Consider the following 22204-nt stretch of genomic DNA (forward strand, 5'->3'; position numbering starts at 1 on the left):
CCTCCCCTATAGGAGAGGACAGAAAATAGAGCGTGGGTGTTCCTTCCTTTCTCTCTCCCACTTCTGTGTGACTTCTGTGGCAGTCACTGCTTCCCTCTGTGTGACTCCAGCCCTGGCTTAGGGGGTGGGGGGGGGGCATTCTCTGTGGTTCCGGTTCTTACCAGGCTCAGGTAACTACGTGCCCTCACTTTGTACCCTTGAGTCCCAGGGGTAGTAACTGCTTGCCCTTGTTGCTAACCTTTTAGGTGGCTCCCATTCCTTGTTAGTTCCCTTGGCCCAGCCTACACCTCTGCAAGTAGTTTCTTCATTAATTCTCTTCACTTGAACCATCAGCCAGCATCCTGACTCAGGGAAACTCTCCTCTATGCCCACACAGGAGGCTTTACCAAGTGTCAAGGAATAAGGATGACCTGCTCAGTGCAATGATTTCACATTTCTGTCTTCTTTAAGAATATATATCCTAGGGATCCTCTGTGCATCTTCAACCAGGAAATTATCATTGCCGAGTGCAGCTGATGTTATAAAATCTATTTTCATAAGTCCCAATGAGAGAGTTCTGCCAGGAATATGTGTGATCTCGACCACATGCCTGACCTTAGTCTCTTGTCTGAAGCCAACTCCAGAGCAGCCCGGGGATAGCGCACCCCACCCTGCTCTCTGTCCAAACCACAGTGGTGACCCAGCTCAGCCACAGCTCTGGGTCCTGGGGCTTGGCCTACTCTGCCTGTAGAAGGCAGGGAGCCAAAGGGGCCAGGCTGTCATCTTCTGGCCTCTGGGGACGTTCAGATGTCCTTGACCATGGTCCAGATCCCCTTCTGGAACCCAGTCTGTCATCACATGTTGTCAGTGCATGTACACATAGTCTTCTTGGCCAAGCCATGAAGCCAGATCCAGGAAGTGGACTTCAGACACAGGTCAGCAGTGGGCAACAGGAAGGCCGGTCAGGCCAATATTGTTAGACTCTTTGTCTTCTTTAAATCTAAGGAAGTGGACACTAAAACACTTTCTATCATTGGCCGAGCCAATGCCCATAATTGGGCCACAGCTATTAACATCAGAAGGCTTGGAGCAGATGAGTCTGTATTCTCTCTCTCTCTCTCTCTCTCTCTCTCTTTCTCTCTTTCTCCCTGCTCCCTGCAGATAGAATAATAAGATAATGCAACAGTAGGGAGAATTCCTCACCAGAACACACAATTAGAGATTACTGGAGAGGTATAGAGATGTGGATTGCATCATCAGTACAAAGCTTCACAATTTAATTACTTTGGTCATAAACCTAGAAGCCGTCCTTGTTTCTGTTTTATCATTCTCCTTCACATCTAGTCCAACAGCAAACTCCTGTCAGCTCCCATCCAAAAGATATCCCAAATTCACCCATTTCTCTGTATCTCTTCTCCTACAACCATGGTGCAAACCAACCGCCTTTCTCCTCAGCTGTTGTTTTTCATGCACTCTGTGTTTCTACCTAATCCACTATCCACACAGGACCTAGCAGGAACTTCTTGACTACTACTCAGATCAATGGCTTCCCACTGCACTTAGGATAAGAGTCAGACTCTTTACTGTGGCACAAAAGAGTCTATAATCTCTTGGACCCCAATTACATCCTTTTCTCCTGGGTTCAGGGCACTCTCACCACACTAGTTTTCTGTCTCCTGTTGTAAAATCTGCCGAGCTGATTCCTGCCTCAGGACCTTTGCACTCACTTTTCCCCCATCTGGAATGCTTTTCATACCCAGAATTCCTTCCTATCAATTCTGTCTCAGCTCAAGTGTCTTTGCTTTACAAAGGACTTTTATGAGCAAGTATCCTTTCTAATGTGCCACTATCACTTATATCACATTGTCCTGTTTTATTTTTCATGATATTAAATTATATTTTTTTTGCTTAGCTATCTTCCCAAATAGAACATAAGCTTCATGATAGTAGGAAATTTATTAGATGATATTATTAAGTTGGAAATACTTCTGGTGTACAGTAGATATTCAATAAATACTCGTTGAAGGAATAAGTCCTGGGTATAAATATAAACTTTGAATAAAAATGAGTGCCTGTGAGCCCATCTGCAAATCAGTGAATACTTGTAAGCCTCAGTTTTCTCCTCTATAAGAGATGCTAATAAGTGTCTGCTAAGTGTTTATTTACTCTTAGAACTCTTAACAGTTACATGTTATAGAGTTCTAAGCTATGAAACTTATATGAGTCTATTCATATACCACAGTACCTGAACAAAGAAAGATGAATCCTTGTTGAGAAGAGGAAGACTGAAACTATCAACAATTCCCAGAAAATACTTCTAAGCTCAATACCTTGAAGAGCATGCTGTATTTGCAAAACTATTCTCATAGTCTTATGCTTTCAGATCTCTCTCTCTCTCCCTCCCTCCCTCCCTCTCTCTCTCTCTCTCTCTCTCTTTCTCTCTCTCTCATGCACACACACATGCAGTCTTCAATCCATTCAAATCATTCAAAAGGCATACTCTTTGTTATTCAGGAGATAATTGTCCTAAAAAATATTCTTGTCATAAAATCCCCTTATTGCCTTTTCCAAAAATATTAAATGATAAGTTCAATCAATGTAACCTTAGCCCATTAGCAAAACAAATTGTCCAAATGCTACTCATAAATGAAGATGAATGTCCAACACACCAGCTTGATTCTGGTGTCCTCCTCAGTTCTCACTTGAGGTCCAATTCTGGAGGCATTGCTCTCTTTTCACTGAGCTTCAGAATGCAAAGAAATTCCGAGGATAAACAGCTATCCCACTTCTCAGCTCCCATCCAGTTTCCTCGGCAGCATTCTCCCCAGCTACTCTTCCTTGGATGGTATACATGCAATTTAAAAAGTAATGTCTTAGCAGCCTCCCCAGAATGCTATTTCTTAGGGAATGGTGCTCAGTGTTAGCTAGGCTCACCTTGGACTCTGCAACCCATGGAGGGATTGTTTCTGGAAACATCAAAAGAGTTCAGCCAGACATGGTGGCATGTGCCTGTAGTCCCAGCTACTCAGGAGGCTGAGGTGGGAGGATCACTTGAGCTCAGGAGTTTGAGACTGCAATGCACCATGATTCTGCCTGTGAAGAACCATTGTACTCCAGCCTGGGCACCATAGCAAGACTCTATGTCTTAAAAAAAGTTCCATCAGGGCACTTTCTTCTATAATGGTAAAAATTACAGTTGCTGTTTCCTGAGTGTTTTACCATGTCCCCTGCACTGTGTTTCACTCTGTATACACAAGAATCCCATGGGGAAGGCATTATTATTATTATTATTATTATTATTATTATTATGAGGAGGAGGAGGATATTGAGACTCGTAAGTTCAGTAACTTACCAGTCATTAAACCACAAAGACAAAGCCCATATTTTTGACCACCACTGCATGTAACTGGGCCATGAACACTAAAACAGTGAGAAGCAATCAATCATCCGAAATTCCTTTGTGGTAACTTACAGGACATAAATTATAGACAACATGATAGATGCTCGAGATTTATACTCAGTTATGTACTTTGACAAGCATTACAAAGATAACAAGTATATTAGTCAGCTTTTGTTAGGTTATGCTTCAGTAACAACTACCCCCAAGTATCAGTAGTTTATAGCAAAATAAATTTATTTCTTGTTCATGGTACTCATTAGCTGTAGGTCAGCTGAGGCTCTGCTCCAAATATTTTCTCCATTCGGGGATTCATTCTAAGATGGGATAGCTACTTGACAGAGAACAAAAAAGGAATTATGACAGGACCTTGTAATAGCCCTTAAAGCTTCTGCTTGGATATAGCATATGTTGTTTCTTTCCACAGCCTGTTGACCAAAACAAGTCACATGGTCTGAGTTTACATCAGTGGGTTAGAGAGGTATTCTCCTACCTCAGGGTAGGCAGTGCCAGTCACATAGCAATGGATGGGGAAGCAAGCTGTTACTGGGAGAAGAGCAAATAATTGGTAATAAAAATATAACCTACCATAACAAATAGAGATGTAACTCTTGGAGGTCAGATACAATCAATATATCTCACCTATATTAATTGAAAGTATTAATTAATTGAAAGTGACAAATAACCCATAGTGACTTAAGCAAACAGGTGGACTTTATTGGCTTGAGTTAATGAAGCTTTAAGTATGACTTGGCCTGGATTCTCATGACGTCATCAGGACCTAATCTCTCTCTCTCTCTCTCTCTCTCTCTCTGTCTCTCTCTCTCTCTCTCTCTTTTTCATCTTTCACCTATACTCTATGCTGACTTCATTTTTAAGAAAGATGATTGGCCACAGCTTATGGCTTATAGTCTTGCACCTCTGAACCAACAAAAAAGAGAATGTGTCTGCTGACAGATTCTGCACAAGTCCCAAGATTGACCCAAATTGGATGAGCCTGGGTCACTCACCCATCTCTAAATCAATCAATATGGCCAGAGGGTTCAGTGTTTTGATTGGCCAGTCCTGGGTCATTCCTGGAGCAGAAAGTGGGTCCTCCTGAACCCAAACACTATGAGTGTTGACTCTTTCTCTAAAATTTCTGAAATAACAAAACCTCTAAAGAGTTCAGTATTAATGAATTTCAAAGCATTCACAGTAACTTGCATAAATAGTCAAACAGATTTGAGCGTCTGGCATTTTTACAATACTTACTAAAGCCACCATCTGTAACCATTTTTCTACTCCTATTTTCCAAATCTAATTTGTCTTCATTACAAACAATGGTTAATAAAATGATATGGAAGATTAACTTAACATTTACTGAGTAAAACAGAGGAAATAGTATAAATGAAAATATTTGAAATGTGTACATATATATATATATTTATATATTTTTGAGACAGAGTCTTGCTCTGTCACCTAGGCTCGAGTGCAGTGGCACTATCTCGGCTCACTGCAAGCTCTGCCTCCCAATTTTATGCCATTCTCCTGCCTCAGCCTCCCAAGCAGCTGGGACCACAGGTGCCCGCCACCTCGCCGGGCTAATTTTTTTGTGTTTTTAGTAGAGACGGGGTTTCACCATGTTAGTCAGGATGGTCTCGATCTCCTGACCTCGTGATCAGCCTGCCTTGGCCTCCCAAAGTGCTGGGATTACAGGCGCGAGCCACCATGCCCAGCGAAAATATTTGAAATATAAACTAACCTACTTATTCAGGTCAGACCCAAAAAGATTTTTGTCCAGAATGCAAACCATATACTCATAGTCTGTTCTTGTGCCATAAAATCACTGCATACTGGTTTGGGTGGTTTTAATTAGGGAAATCTGTGTAGTGAATTATTAGTAAATTTTAGGTAAAACAATGGCCCTCAATTTAAATATATATTTCAACCTAGTCAGACAACAATAAAATATATTGTATGTCCATTTCATAGTTGAAATCATCACAATCCCTTTAGCATATCTTTCTTCTTGTGTTATTGAAAGTAACACTAGCAACACTAGTAACAAACAGGCCCCAAATTTCAATGCTAAACACAATAGAGGTTTATTCTTCATTAAGATAAGACTTCAAGATAAGACTTCAAGGTGGGTGTTCCAGGTTGACAGGCTGCTTCCTTCTATGCAGTGATTCAGGCATCCAGGCCTCTTCCAGGGTTTTTCAACCTCAGTACATTTGGGGCCAGATAATTCTTTGTTGTGGAGGGCTGTTCCATGTCACAGGATTTTAGCATATGATCATAGCAACATTCCCGGCATCTACTTATGAGATACTAGTGACTCCTTGATTCACATTGTGAAGACAACAAATGTCGTCTGACTTTGCCACATGCCCCCACGGAGCAAAAGTGCCCCTTGGTTGAGAGCCACTCATTTACTATCAAGCCTGGAATTAGTTTGGTTAATATTTCCAGTTGATTTCATTGTGTAATAGGGATTGAGAACCAATGTCTTCATCATTATCTCCATTCAGAAAAAGGAAAAAACACAATCTTTCTTAAAAGCTTTAGCTTAGAATAATCACACATCACTTTGATTCTGCCCATGACTTGAACAAGCAGTAGCCATGTACATGCCCTTTGCTCCATGCAAAGAGAAGAGGAGTGCTAGGGAATATAGTCCCTGGATGAGTGACAACTCTGTATGGAAGGGGAGCACAAATTTTGGTGGACAGAATCATCTCTGCCTTATCTCTCAACATTTCCCCTTTTGATACAGGACCCTATACCTCACGTATTTGGTGCCACCATTGCAGACTGTGCTAATAAGTGTCCTTCCTATAGATGTCGTTTTTAAGTAGGACTGGCAAGGTGAATTCCTCTCTTCCCTCTGCTATCAGAATGGTTGGGTTATGAGCTAGAGCTGCTTCTTACCAATAACGACAGAGTCCTTTCCATGTTCCAGGCACCATGCTAAGTACCTTACATATATTTGCTCATTTAATCCTTGCAACAACCTAAGAGTGAGGTGCCATTAATTATGCCCATTTAACAGATGAATAATTTGACTAAGGTCAAGGGGCAGAGGTGGGATGCAAACCCAGTCTGTCGGATGACCCAAATTCATGCTCTTGTCTACCAAGCTACATTGATTCTGCACAGGAAAAGTCCATCTCTTTCAGAAGAAAGTAAAGCCAACGACAGAGAGTGACACAGCCCAGGGGCAGAGAGAGAGCATAAGCTCCAAGACCGACTCTCCTTCTGCCTTCCCATGGTGTGTTTATGCAGCCAAGAGATTCCTCTTTCTTTCTAAAGGGAGTTTGGATTATCTTTCTGTTCTTCGTAGAGAAAGTCCTGATTGCTAATGTCAGTAATAGCATTAACTCACACAGGTTCTCCTGTTCTGGAAATGCAACATTCTAGTATTAAAGTCATTCAAGACAAAAGGCAGGATTGGAAGTTCTTGTCTCTACATTAAAGAGGAGTGTATTCTCTTAGGAATTGGCACTCAATGTGTCCTTAGTGGGGTTGGAATTTATTAGGGAACTTAACACCAACCAACACTAGGGCCTGACTCGAGCTTCAATCTGGATGCTGATGCTGAGACCAAGTGTATACCTTGCAACCATTTCTGGAATTTTACAATGCTAAACCCATTTTGGTTCCTTCCTTCCTTCCTTCCTTCCTTCCTTCCTTCCTTCCTTCCTTTCTCTCTCTCTCTCCCTCCCTCCCTCTTTTCTTTTCTTTTCTTTTCTTTTCTTTCTCTCCTTCCTTCCTTCCCTCCTTTTTTTTTTTTTGACGGAGTTTCACTCTTATTGCCCATGCTGAAGTGCAATGGTGTGATCTTGGCTCACTGCAACCTCTGCCTCCTGGGTTCAAGCAAATCTCCTGCCTCAGCCTTCCAAGTAGCTGGAATCACAGGTGCCTGCCACCATGACCAGCTAATTTTTGTATTTTTAGTAGAGACAGAGTTTCACCATGTTAGTCAAGCTGGTCTCGAACCCCTGACTTCAGGTGATCCACCCACCTTGACCTCCCAAAGTGCTGGGATTACATGTATAAGCCACCACACTCAGCTGATTGTTTCTTAGTACCTATTCTCTGTTGTGACTTTGACTACCATGCCCCTTGCGACACTTGTGAACTCAGCCTTCAGCTCTCATGATTGTTGTTTTTTATCAGTTGCTTACTTGAGGCAGACTACATACCTTTATCTGGGAACACTGACCCTTTCTGGATTCTCTATTTTTAGCCATCATCAGACATCCCCAATGCCAGCAACTTGCTTAGATTACTAGTCATGCTTTATTAGTATTCATAAAACTTGCTATTTTCTGTCTTACTGAACTTCCTTGCAGAGCTGGATCTGGTGCCCAATCATCTCCTCAGCCTAGTGACCACATCTATTTCTAGACCCTGGACCCACCCAACATAAACCACCTCCCTGTGGTTAACCATTCGTGGTGGAACATGATCACCAATAATTTCATCCAAGAAATACTATCATGGTTGGGTGTTGTGGCTCATGCCTATAATCCCAGTGCTTTGGGAGGCCAAGGTGGGAGAACCACTTGATGCCAAGAGTTCGAGACCAGCCTGGGCAACATATCAAGACCCTATCTCTACAAATTTATTTTAAAAAATTAGCTGGGTACAGTGGTTTACACCTGTAATCCCAGGCACTCCAGAGGCTGAGGTGAGAAAATTGCTTGAGGCCAAGAGTTTGAGGCTGTAGCAAGCTATGATTGCACTCCACTACTGCACCCCAGTACTTATCATTATTATTGTACTACTATGTGCTTGGGGTCCCAAGATGAACAGGATATGTCATAGGATGACAAAACGTATCATACTCCTTGCTTGATCCATTCAGCAGTTTTTATGAGAACAAATTACATCCCTCACGCTGGCGAGTGCTGATGATAACCATAAGCAACATAAACACAGCCCCTGCCATTGAGAGAGAGAGAGAGAGAGAGAGAGAGAGAGAGAATTCTAAAGAAGTAAGCAAATACTCATTACAGAGGCTGTAAATGCTAGGAGGGTGAATAAAGGGAGTGCTGGTGTAGAGAACCAGAGAGATCTACTTGGATACAGTGGTCAAACTTCTAGGACCTTAAAATGTTTCCTTACTTTGTCCCTAACCTTCCATTCCAGTAACTAGAAATTTTCAGATAGCAGCCAGACCTGGTCTAAATGCAGCTCACAATGTGTTTTGTTTGGCTAGCAAAATATTTAAAAAAAAAAAAAAAAAGATTAAGGCGGGGGATGGTTTTCCAGTTTGCCCCAAGCCCCACCACTCCCTATTGCTCCCACGTGGCCTTGATTATATACTTATGTTTTCTGTCTTATTGGCTCTTAGCAGCATTTTGAGTTTGTAACTCTTGACCCCACCTCTCAAATACTTGAGGCAGTAAGATTGGATCTTGTACTGTACTTTACTCTCCCCTCATAATTTGATAAATTGACAAGTTTATTTGGCCAACAGTTCCCTTTTCTAAATGTTAAACTGGAAATTAAGCTAAAAGTCATGCATGTGAGTGCGAGTTTGTGCTTTTGATTGTGTATAAAAGAATGTGCATTGTTGGCTGCTTGTAAGATAAAATTTCAGTTTGCCAGTTCTTCAAGTAACAGCTCTTGCTTCAATAATGACTTCATCTGGTCACTTAAGAATCCTAATGGAGCACCTGAGACTGAAGATACAGAGATGGTTGATGTGAATTATCCCTCATCTTTGAAACACTCATACATAAAACATAGAATATATGTCATACTTAGAAGACCAACAAGAGGACTAAAATGTAACTGGAAACGCTTACCAGCCGTGAAGTGGTAGAGGTCTATTTAGAAAGCTTGCAAATAACTAAGTATGTCTATACAAGACATTCCAGATATGCTAGAAGGTTACGTTGCCAAGCATCAGAGTTTGTCAAAAATTATGACTGCCTAAATGGAGTACTAAGGGTAATTATAGTTGTGCCTTCACTTTATGAAACCCTGAAATTACAAATCAGGTAAATTAGGGATGAGTGGTTCCCTGACAAAATGGTTTCTTCCAGGGTCACAGAAGGGCAGACTGAATTTATGCACACAGCAAGGTCCCTCGATTCCTCCAAGAATGTATATTTGTATCGGATATATCTCATGCCTTCTTCCAGAAGGATTTACAAACAGTCTATACTGATCCACAAAATACAATCAGATGACGTAAATTAAAGCATGCATTTTTTCTCAAATCAAAGAAACCTGCCCAGGTTAGAATGCTGGTTTTCTGTTTAGCTAATAATTTTACTGTGTAAAGGGGACTAACACTTATTGAGCAAGCTACTGGCTGCCAGGAATTATGAGATGTTCATAACCCTTTAAAGAGGGATTGCTGGCCCTTGTTCACCAGTGAGAAACAGGCCCTCAGAGGTGAAGTGAGCTGCCAAGCTCACACGGGAGAAGTGCCAAAATCAGGATTCAAATGCAGGTCTTGCAAACTTTCACTCTGCATGTGGTCATACCACATGCTCTGCCGCCTCCCCAAGCATGCAAGATATAGAAAACAGAGATGAGAGGGAATCTTGATTGCCAGGTTCAGCTTCCTGCCAGGGCAGGATGTAATTGCAAGGCTAAGACTAGAGCCTATGATAAGCTGATACTAAACTTGTTCTTGGCAGACTGTCTTGGGACTTGTGGGGGGTAGGGCGGAGGAGGGGGAAGAGGGGGCTTAGGTCTAATCTCTGATCTCCGCTTGTTTGAGCATGAGAACACTTCCTGAATGATGGTCTTAAATAATTTAGTGGTCTTTGAGATATGTTACTGGTCTTCAGATGTTCATACCTGGAGACTTGGTTGCAATGGTGTGAGTTGCTGCGTCTGAACTTGGTCTTCGTTCCTCTTGTGAATCTAGCTGGAGGCTTGCATATCAGCACGTTATTTGGATGTGATGTCTCTCATGGTGTAACAGGTAAATTGTGAAAGCCTTTTGGCATTTTATTAATTGACTGTGTTGTGCTTAGGTTAAAAAGGAAGCCAGCATCATTTGTTTGGTTTTGTATTTGTAACTTTAACCTTGTCTCTTTTCTTCTTTTTCTGTCTTTTTGTTCTTTTTGCAGAAGAGAAGTTCAGAAAATAGAATAAGATATGTGCTTTTACGTAAAGTTTTCTTTAATTGCAAATAGGGGTCATTTTCTTTCTTTTGATTCTCTCACTAGCTCTTTTAACCAGAAGAGGATTAGGTGAGGAAATGCTTTTGCTTTTTTATTTTAAAACGTTTTTTTCTCATCTTATCTTTTTCTTTCTTTTTTCCTTTCTCTTCCTTCTTCCGTCTTTCAATATTGAAGGACTAGATGCTTTGTAGTTCTTCTCATAAAGTCAGCTATAAATTTGAGGACAAACTCCACAATAAGCTATGCTTCATTCTCTTCTTCATTTTCCTGGAGTGATCTTCATTTTGTCTGGGTAATGGCTGCATGGCTTCCCGACCTATTGTTTCTAGTGTTTGAACTCCCCTGGGACCAACTCTGCTTTGGTTTTCCTTGCATCGGAAGTGCAAGCTAGTCTTTGTTGCTTTTTTCTCTTTCCTCCTATTGATCTTGCTTGAGACTAGTTTTACTGAAACAATTTTCATTGAGCTGGCGCTGCACCTTTAGGTGAAGAGGAATTTATTTTTCTGAAATCAGTCTCTCGGGGAGAGGTTTTTAGCATCAAAATATTGTTAAGGAAATTCTGGCTCCTTCTTGGAGGGGTGGGGATGAATGAGAGTGGAGTTTCGGAGAGGGAAAAGGCTTCATTCTTTTTCATCCTATTACTAGGGCAGAAGCAAGCAACCTTATCTAGTGCTTCATTCACCCTAAAGGCATTGGCCAACATCTCTTATTATAGGCCTGGTGTGGTGGGGGCAGCTATGACAGAGCTCCCGTCCTCAGGGAACATATGATCTAGTGAGGAAGATACACAGTAAATCCTTTAGCAAGCAAGCAAACAAATACAAATGGGAATATGGAAACCAAGACAGAAGCTACTGGTAGGTACTTGCGATGACACAGATACAATGAGAGGTAGGTGGTGACTGTGGGCTGCTGGAGCTATGGAAGTCTAAGACCTCTCTTTTGAGTTGAACCTCAGTGGTGAGAAGGAGGCAGTCCTGCAGAGGCAGGGGAGAGAGCTTTCCAAGTAGAAGGAAGCACCATTGCAAACGTCTGAAACAGGAACAAGCCTGGCATGTTTGAGAGACAGGAACTTGATGCTGTTTTGGAAGATAAGAGAAGCAAGTTTGTGGTAGAAAGAATCAAGGCATTCATGACAAAAAGAAGAACTGATGCAAAGATCTTAAAGAAAAGAGACTAACAAGATTAAGAGACCCTGTCTGACTAGTGCTGAGAACTTCATGCAGCACATGATAGATGAAAGTTTTTAAGCTTTCATTGGGATATAATTTATAAACCGTCATCTCATTTAAAATGTTTGTTCATGTTTAAAATATACAATTCAGTGGCTTTTAGTGTAATCCTATTAGGGCAACCAGCACCATAATCTTACTTTGGAATATTTTCATCATCCCAAAAAGAAACCCATACCCACTGGCAGTTACTTCCCATCTTTCCAACTCCCCCAGCCCTTGACAACCATTCATCCACATTCTATCTCCCTGGATTTCCTATTCTGGACATTTCATATATGTGGGATCATAAGATTGTGGTTTTTCTGACTGGCTCGTAATAATGTGTTTGAGGTTCAACCATGTTGTAGCTCTATCAGTACTTTATTCCTTTTTATCACTGAATAGTATTCTATTGTGTAGATAAATCACATTTTATTTACCTATCATCAGTTGATGGACATTGGGCTTGTTCTTATTTTTTGGCTCTTATGAAAAATGCTTCTGTGAACATCTGTGTGCATATCTTGGGATGGACATATGTTTTTATTTCTCTCCAGTGGATACCTAGGAATAGAATTCTGGGCTATATGGCAACACTATGTTTATTTTTTGAGGAACTGCTAGAGTTTTCCAAAGTCGCTGCACCATTTTACATATACACCAGTAATGTTTGAAGGTTCTTGTTTCTTTCCACCTCTTTGCCAACATTTATTATCTTTCTTATTATAGCCATTCTAGTGGGTATAAAGTGGCAACTCACTGTGGTTTTGATTTGCATTTCCCTAATGAATAATGAGGCTGAGCATCTTTTCATGTATATATTTTCATTTATATATTTTCTTTGGAGAAATGTCTATTCAAATCCTTTGCCCATTTTTAGATTGGCTCATATATATATATATATATATAATTTATATATTTCCTTTGGAGAAATGTCTCTTCATATTTTTTACCCATTTTTATATTGGTTTATTTGTCATTGTATTAGGTTATAAGAGTTCTTTATATATTCTGCATATAAGTTTCTTATTAGATATATGATTTACAATATTTCTCCCAGACAGTAGATTGTCTTTTCACATTCTTGATAGTGTCCTTTGAAGCACAAAATTTTTAAAAATTTCAGTGATGTTCAATGTATCAACCTTCTCTTTTACTGCTTGTGCTGGGTGTCATATCTAAGGAATTGTTGCCTAACCCAAGGTCACAAAGATTTACTACTGTCTTTTCTTTGAAGAGTTTTATATCTCAAACTTTTTTTTTTTTTTTTTTTGAGATGGAGTCTTGCTCTGTCACCCAGGCTGGAGTGCAGTGGCGCGATCTTGACTCACTGCAACCTCTGCCTCTTGGGTTCAAGTGATTCTTCTGCCTCAGCCTCCTGAGTAGCTGGGATTACAGGCATCCGCCTCCATGCCCAGCTAATTTTTGTATTTTTAGTAGAGACGGGTTTCACTGTGTTGGCCAGGCTGGTCTCGAACTCCTGACCTCATAATCCGCCCACCTCAGCCTCCCAAAGTGCTGGGATTACAAGTGTGAACCACAGTGCCAGGCCTATACCTTAAACTGTTATAGCTATGTCTATGATATGCTTTTAGTTGTTTTTTCTATATGATATGAAGTAGGGGTTCAATTTTATTATTTTTCACGTGGCTATCCAGTTGTCTTAGCATGATTTGTTGAAAAGACTATGCTTTCCTTATGAATTGGCTTGGCACCTTTGAAGAAAATCAGTTGACCATAGAAGTTAATTTCTGGACTCTGAGGTGGGTACATTTTTAATTAGTGCCATCTTTCTAACATGATGTGAAGCCTTCAGAGAGCCAAGCTCTGGTTGCGTGGTAAAGCAACTGATAGCTGTCAGGTGAATTTTGAATTGAAGGGCCTTCAATTTCTCTGGCTATAAAATGAATTTTTGGACAAAAGCTCTGGTGTTATTTACTCATAGAACTGGAAAGAGTCTTCAGGTAATTCTCAGATCCTTAACTGGGCTCCATTTTAACCACCCTTGACAAGGCAATATCTACTCCAAAGCTCCTTTCTCTCTCTCTCTTTTTTCCTCTCTTTCTTTCTTTCTTTCTCTTTCTTTCTTTCTTTGTTTCTTTCTTTCTTTGTTTCTTTCTTTCTTTCTTTCTTTCTCTCTCTCTCTTTCTTTCTTTCTTTCTTTCTTTCTTTCTTTCTTTCTTTCTTTCTTTCTTTCTTTCTTTTCTTTTCTTTTCTTTTCTTTTCTTTCTTTTTTCCTCTTAAAACATAATCTGGTGGAAGAGATGAAATTTTACAATGGGCACACTTAAATTAGGTGATACATACAATAATACAAATAAAACAGAATGCATTTTTATTTGAGATCACTTAATCACAAATTCAAGGGTAGTGATTTCTCAATTTAGCAAGGTTTTTGAGGTAAGCTGTAAGAAACATAGATATTGGGTATTCATCTTCCCAGGTTCATGCTTCCTCTCTCCGTGAATCCTCTCCCTTTGTCTGTGGGCCATCCTCATGTGGCTAGCACTCCAACTGCCTCAGCATCCCTAGACAGCCTCCTAAATTCAGGTTCCAAATGTCTTCCTGGATATTTGCACTAGGATGCCTGCAAATACCAAAGGACCCAAACAGAAGAGTGATCTTTTGACATCTTCTAAGAGGAAACAGATTATGAGTCCTGTGGATTTATCCACTGCCATAGATCTGTCTCATTCACTAGCTTTCAATTCTTCTTGCCTCCACCAGTTCTGAGATAGTGGAGTCTCCTGACCAATCTCTTCTCCTGTAGTCTCTTTCTCTTCGAGATAGACTGGGTTAGTTCTATTGGAAAACCCAATCTCTAGACTCCCAAATCTTCCTTGCCTATGAAATAAAATTCAAATTTCTTAGCTTAATATTTAAGATCCTTCTCTATCTGATCCTTCATTTGCTTTACACGCCTTATCTCTGACTTTCTCAGTGTCATCTAAAGGAAAAAAAAAAAACTTTTAAAGATTTAAAGTTAGTTTTATTCAGAAGCCTTACTGGTGACTATAGACTCAGGCCTATAGCCTGGGATTAGCCATTTAAAGAGGTTCTATGAGACTGCTCCAGCACAGCATTTCAGCCCAGTGTGCTCAAGAACAGGTGGTGGAGATTCAGTACATGCAAAATCACTCAGATTTGTTCAGAAATCACGTTAAAGCAGAATCACATCAAGGTTTGGGTATAAGAGTACATCTGGTTATAGATTACAGTGGCATAATCACTGACCCTGTCAGACGTTATCTTAAGTATAGAGAAAGGCAAGGTCTAGGGTCATTTATCTTTTAGGGAATATAGTGATTCAAACAAGAGACCTTGGGGGCAGGGACATGTTTTGTCTTTTATCGATCCTGTTTTGTCTTTTCAAAGTATCTTTCCGGAGAGTTGCATATCTTCACAGAGTCAGAGGCTTTGTGAAATTATTCTGGCAAGCAGAAATGAGCAAACATTGCTTCTTAACATTTGCTACTTTGCCTCACATCAGTATATGGGTTTTCTCTTCTAACCAAACTAATCTCTTCAGTGTTTGTTCAACATGCCTTGAGCCTTCCTGCTTCGGGGCTTCTTTTATGCTTTCCTCCCCATGTAGTATGTCTGCCACTGTCTCTCCCTTCTCCTTATACACATTTTCCCCCTTTTCTTTCCAAGATTCAATGTAAATCCCCTTCTGCTCACTCCAGAGTGAAGTTATAGATTCAGTTCCCAAGACTTAATGGCTTAGTTATGTGACAGAGATTCAAACCAGCAATCCACAGGCCAAATCGAACTTACAAATATGTTTTCTTTTGTCCATATAGTGTTTTATAAACATGTTTTGGGGAGTTAAGCTATAAGGATGCAAAGGCATAAGAATGATACAGTGGACTTTGGGGACTTGCGGGGAAGAGTGGGAGGGGGCGAGGGATAAAAGACCACAAATATGGTGTAGTGTATACTGCTTGGTTGATGGATGCACCAGAATCTCACAGATCACTAAAGAACTTACTCATGTAACCAAATACCACCTTTACCCCAATAACTTACAGAAAATAATAAAAATAAATGTTTCGAATTAGTTGGCAACAGTTAGAAACCTGATGTTTCATATCAAAAACAACAATAAGCAGATTTCCAGCCAACTTGGGAAAAATTCAGAGCAAGACTCTTTATGATCAACATGGCAACTACATGCAATTGCTCTATTGAACTGCCCCATGTAGCCAATGTATGTGTATGTCCACCACCACTATGCATTGTATTCTAGAATGCATTATATCTCAACCTAGAATCATCTGTAATTATTATATTCTAGAATACATATATCTTCATGTATTGGTGTTACAGAGATGCTAAATACATAATAGTGACGGCAGCGATGGGTTGTCTCATGTGGCTACTGCCATCACACTGGCTGCTGCAGGGAGGGCACAGGGAGGTGGACAGCCCCAAACCTGCAGCCCACTGCCCTGGGGGCCACCATACCGTGATGGAGTTGGGCTGGGTCGCACCAGGTGAGGCGGAGCTCTGGGTCACCCCGAGCACCAGGGCTACAGGAGGAGCTTGCAGCAACATTGCCCCTGCCCTGTATGCTGGCCCAGGCCCAGCAAGGACCTGGAGCCCCAACCCCAGGCTGTGAGGAGGCTGGGCCAGGTGCCATGCTCCATGGAGCCAGCAGGAACCAGGGACAAGCGGGAGCCCTACCCCTTCCAAGTTGGTGGGGTGGGAGCTCCCCAGTTGCAACTGCAGCTGCCCAAGCTGTGGCTGCAACCCAGGCACCTCTGTGCTTCTGGGAACTGAGAGTAGGCAGGAGCCCTGTTCTCCTGAGCGGGGCTGTAGCCGCCGAAGTCCTGGCTGCAGATCTGGGCCTCCTGCTTCACAAAGCAGGCAGGAGCCCCCCACCCTGGTACAGCTGTAACTGTTCAAACTGTGGCTGTAGATCAAGGCATCTCTGCACTCTTAGGGGAGCCTCAAAGGCCCCACTTGCCCTTGCAGGCTCTGAGGTGCCTGTTTTAGCTGCCTTGCCTTCCCCCACTCCTGGCACCCACTCCAATCTCTGAGTGGAGTTGGGGCCAAACCTAAGCACTGTCACAGCCCAACCAGGTGTGTGCACCCTCAGGGCAGTGCTGACATGCCAGCCCCCTGCTGCCCTGGACCCCTCAGGGCTTTGGGCATAGAGGAGCATGGGAGGGGAAGCTGAGGGGGGTTGAGGACAGTTGGGAACTGGCCTGCAGGTGCCCCTTGGTGCCAGCAATCTGGGTGCCATGGATGGTCATGGCAGGCAGACAGGCTCCTGGGGAGAAGGTTGGGGAGTCCCCAGAGAAGCCCCACCTTCAGGCCGGGACAGACCTGAAGCCTGGGAACCAAGCTGCCAGTCCTGCCTACTGGAGGAGGAACTCATGGTGCTTTTTTCTGGACCTGCCCATGGCTGCCCATGGATGAATCAGCACATACTTCCCTCCTCTGAGGCCCATAAAAGCCTGAGGCTCAGCCAGAGCAGGGCAGAGGACAGACAGGATGGAGAGACGATGAGACTACCAGCTGCAGAGAGGAGTTATCCTTTCTGCTGATAGCTGGAGATGACTGGACAACCGGCTTCGGGGGTCCTGCAGAGAGTCAGGAATACCAGCTGTAGAAAATAATAACCCTCTCCAGGGACTCCTCTCCGCTGAGAGCTGAACATTTGATGGGATGACCTGCCTACAGATAGGAGCTAATCACTGTGCGTCTTCTCTGAGCTGTTCTAACACTTAATAGAGCTCCTCTTCATCTTACTTACCCTCCTCTTGTCTGTGTACCTCAGTCTTCCTGGACACAGGACAAGAACTCGAGCAAAGGCACCATTGGCCACAGAGGTTTCTAGCCAGAAAATCGACACACCAAAGATCTTGTAACAATAGTACCTGGTACAAATATATAATAGCACCTGGTAGAATTCTAGAATGCATTGTGTCTTATAACCAGGCCTCCACCTTCCCCATCCAGCCCCTATGGGAATCTGACTGGGAAGTCAGCCTTACAGAGCTTATGACCACTTCTTCTTTGTCTTGAACTGTAAATCATTCTTCTGTTGCTCTTCACTCCTTGTATTTGTAATCTCCTAAATAAATGCACTAAGATTATTTTAACTTCCCATCCCTTGCTCAAAACATCCTACCCCTTGCTCAAAAGGCTTTGAGGTAATTTTTTTAAAGAATCGTGCATAAAAAAGAAGAGAAATTCAAAGACACAGGAGAATGCAGTTGCCAAGATTTTTTGTTTAAAGGGAAAAGAAAGCTAAGGTGTATTTTATTTCAAGGAGAACCAAATCGGCAAACTGAACCGACAAAAACCTCACTGAGCAGGGTTCTGGTTTCATTATTTATTTGTTGAATGTAACTGGTTTTTATTTTTAAGTGACATTTTCTTTCAAATAAAGTAATTTGGGGCTTTTGATAAGGTCATCATAATGGAAATTAAGTCTTCCATTTTATTTCTGTTGATTTTAAAAATAACTATAAGGGTCCACAGTTGGTTGACGTTTATTGCTTTTTATTTTTAGAAGTTGGCAAAGAGATCCATAACTGTTTTTCCACCAGCAGTTTCCAGGTTTTCTGTGTCTTCTCCTCATGAAGTTTCCCAGCATGAATTGTAGGGAAATGTCCCTTTGGTGACCATTTCCCAATATGGTCCCATATTTTCCAGTGTTTCATCATTAATATGAGGTGAGGCAGTTCTACAATCCATTTTAAGCTTTTCATTAGTCAAATCCTGAACCTTGGCATACTTTCTATCACAGACTCCAAAATATCTTCTTAGACTAAAGATTTTCAGAGGAAACCTCTATGGGATTCTAAATCATTATAATCTTTATTATTATCAGTGTAAGCGCTTCATAAGGGAAAATACAATCTTGGACTGAAGGAAAGAAGTAGCTCTTAAGATTTATTTTAAAATCCAAGACGCTCTGGCAAAGGCCTTAGAAGCCACAGGCAGTCTTCTCACCTAAAATATTAGACTGTTACTCTCGCACTGACATGGGTTGGCAACATGGAGTCTTCCTTTTGACCCATGGACCTAGAAACATACATACTTAGTAACTAAGAGAGTACTTTTGGAACATCTGGTACCACCACTGTTGATATTTTTCTTTCAATGTACTGCCTTTTTTGAACTACAAAAAAATTTTTAGGAAGCAGCTTTACATGCCTACTCTCAAAGGAAGACCGATATTATTGAAACTGAACATTACTGGGATATTCAGTGCAATGAAACACACCGTGTTATTCAGTTCTTTCTAGGTCCTCCTGCCTAGCTGAGCATCTGCTGTTTCTGTACAACAGGGGATAGAGTTGGCGTTAGAGAAGTACTAAATATGTAGAAGTGCAAAACACTGTCACATATTAATTCAGAGGGATTAAAAGCGAACCAAAACAGAGTAACTGTTTACTCTGGGATGCCATGTTATTTAGGCACCCCTACGGGGATCATCTGAGGTCATTTCAGACAGTGGCACAAGCCCCACACTTTGACAATCCCTGGACGAAGGATGTACTTCCTGTCCCCTCTAATATATTTTAGGAACTGTTGGTTAAAGATTTGATTCTTCAGTTAAAAGGAAATTGGCATCAATAAGCTTCTAGAAAAATCTCCACTGTTTGAAATGTTCACATGAAACATGCTCTTTTAAGGAAGATGTTACAGCATTGCCCCGGTTAGACTGCTGTCATTTTCCTGTCTCCTTCGTTTTTCTTCCCAATCCCTCTCTCTCTTTTCTTCCTCTTCCCCCTTTTTCTCCTCCTTCTCATTTCTTGTTAGACATCTTCACAAAACAGTCACCTGTGGGAGTGTGGTTTTGATCATTAAGTGTGGGAGCAGACACACTTCAGAGGTCTCCAGGGCATGGCTCATAATTCCCAACTTAGTTTACTAAGTTCTGTGATATTCTTAGGGCCACATAGAAGCTCTCAGCAACAGTGCCTCTTTAGGGTTATTTTTAAAATACTCTATCACATTACAGCTTTTACCCCCACCCTACTCCCTACCCCTTAAAGAAAGCTAGCATCTAATTAGAATGGGGCATTGAACTACAGGTCTGCAGGAAAACTTTTGCATAAGCAAAGCTAATAAATGTGTGTTCAGTGATTTCTGAAACCCAGGTGATGATTTTTGTCCCCAAACAGAATTTCAGCTTTTAAAAGAATTTGTGTGCTTTGTTTATTCAATTAGTTGCAGCTTTTGCATCATTTTAAAGAAGGAACTTGCATTGAAAAAAAAAAAAGATCTAGTCCACATTTATGAGATTTTCTGCTTGGCTCTGCCTGTGTCTCCTTCTTTTGAGAATGTCTCTGTGAAGCCTTATTTCCCTGGTTGCTGTAGGAGCCACTGCTTTATACTCTAGTACCCTGTTTTCTGCTGACTGCTAGTTTATCCAGAGGTGAGTACCTGACTCCAACAAGGTCAACTGAAGCCCTTCTCTGGGGTCAGATTCTTGAATGTGGGGCACTAAAGGTTGAGATTTTCTTTCTCCAGGGAGTGAAGTTGTGAAAGGTGAAGCTTGAGAGTTGCCGTGGCCAAGTGTTCCTCCTTATAGGAGAAGTCAGTGAGCCAGGAACTGAAGTTGACAGGCAGAAAGAGTTAAGTGTCTTGGCTGCATTTGAGCCCCTGACTACATCCTTTCCAAGACCCTCCTTCCTCCCTGCCACTCTTACTGCCTAACTATTATGTGAAATATCAAAATAGCCTCTCTAAACTTTCCTTTTTTGCTTAGGGATTTTCATACTGGGGTTCATTCATCTATAACCAAAAAAGTCCTGATAGGTAACAAATGATCATTATATAATTGAGTCTCATTCAGTAACCAACCCTATCATGAGCAAAGAAAAAATATAGGCACAGGTCAGGAAATTAGCTTATGACACCTCAGACTCTGATCCTCACAACAGCACTAATGAGGTAAGTAACAACCTGGCCCTGTTTTATATATTAAGAACTGTGGCCCTAAGAGGTAAGGGCATACACTTGATGTCACGTTGCTGTGTATTGTGTAATTTAGAAACCAACAGCAAGACATTTTCTTTTTCCCTCAAATACATTCTTTCGGTCTAAGCTTAAAAGCCACTTCTTCCCAAAGCGTTTAGAATTCCTGGACCACATGAATTGCTCTGTCTATAGGCTTTCCTACCATCCTCTCTTTCCTCTTTCATAGCATTTTATCCCTGGTTTAAGCAGTTGTTAAATAGTCCCTCTTCCACACCAGACAGTAGTCTCTGTGAAGGTAGGAACTCTGTCTGTCTTCTTCACTTTTGCCCCTCATGTGGCATGTGCTTAATATACCTAAATGGTGACTGAATGGATGGATAATAGCACACGAGATTGGCAGCGATGTTCCAGTGTTTAAAGCAATCAGGGTATTAGAACATATCTTCTAATTGTAATTCTTTGGTTTTTTTCAGTGTTCAACATTTGCTGTTGTAATCATATATGTAGCATTTAGACTTGTAGCTTTGGGAACAGAAGTGCTCATAGATTAAGTACCAGGAATTCCACTGTTTCCCTGACTTTCCTTCTTCTGGGCTGGAGATTTTAATAAACTGTCAGTCACAGAACCATCCCCAATTCCCCACTGAACATACACTAGAACAACGAGAACCACTGCAGGAACTGAGCAGCGTTACTCAGGAACTTGACTCAGGGTCCTCAGATGGTAGTTTTGGAATGACCATTTGTAACTTCATGCTGCTGAATTTCCCCAGATATACCCTGGTTCCTACTCTACCAGAATTGTATTGTTCACTCTGCCTTTAATTCTGGGAACTATCTAAAGCCTTTCCAATACCTTTCTTTCTTCCTTTCTTTCTTATTAACTTTGGTTTGCTAGAACAGGTTTCTGTCACATGTATTCAAGATTCTGTAGCAATACATGAGCTAAGACCAGGCTGAAGATGAGAAAACAGAGGAGAGCAAGTAATTCAGACCATTGCATAGATCACTGGTGGACTTTACCAACCCTTGGGCATTGGCAGTTTAGAAGAGAATTGGATGACCGTAGGGCATCTCTAATTTTTGAATTGTGTAGGGAAGGTTGGAAAAGAGGGAGAAGAGAAGTTACGTTGCAGGATAGGAGAAGGCTCGGATGGGAGAAGTTTGGGAACCTAAGAGCAAACCCTTGAAAGACCAATAACATTTGTTAGAGGTGGGACTAGTAGAAGCAGCCTTCTCCTGTTGGATTTACTGGGTTTTCTCCTTATTGACTAAACCTTGTGTAGGGTGGCTTCTTCAACCCCTTGCCCAAAGCTACTTTGCTTTTCACCTAAATTTTTATGTCATATTCAGCAACGACAGATTTTCTTAAATTATATTAGTTGTATTAAACTCATTATTTAAAAACACTGTGAATGCCCACGTGGATGAATTATAAGCCACCAGTTAAATCTTCAGTGGACACAAAAACCTGAGGATGTTGGGGAAATAAAAGTATATATACTCGAATGATTAAAAGAGAGATCGATATGGCTGGA

General features: G+C 41.4%; 1 protein-coding gene across 1 annotated transcript in view; it reads left to right on the forward strand.

The window, feature by feature from the left end:
• Positions 1–22204, forward strand: part of FRMD4B (FERM domain containing 4B) — a 361154-nt gene that overhangs the window by 39153 nt on the left and 299797 nt on the right. The window lies entirely within an intron of this gene.

This window comes from Papio anubis, chromosome 2 (assembly GCF_008728515.1).
Source record: "Papio anubis isolate 15944 chromosome 2, Panubis1.0, whole genome shotgun sequence".
Lineage (NCBI taxonomy): Eukaryota > Metazoa > Chordata > Mammalia > Primates > Cercopithecidae > Papio > Papio anubis.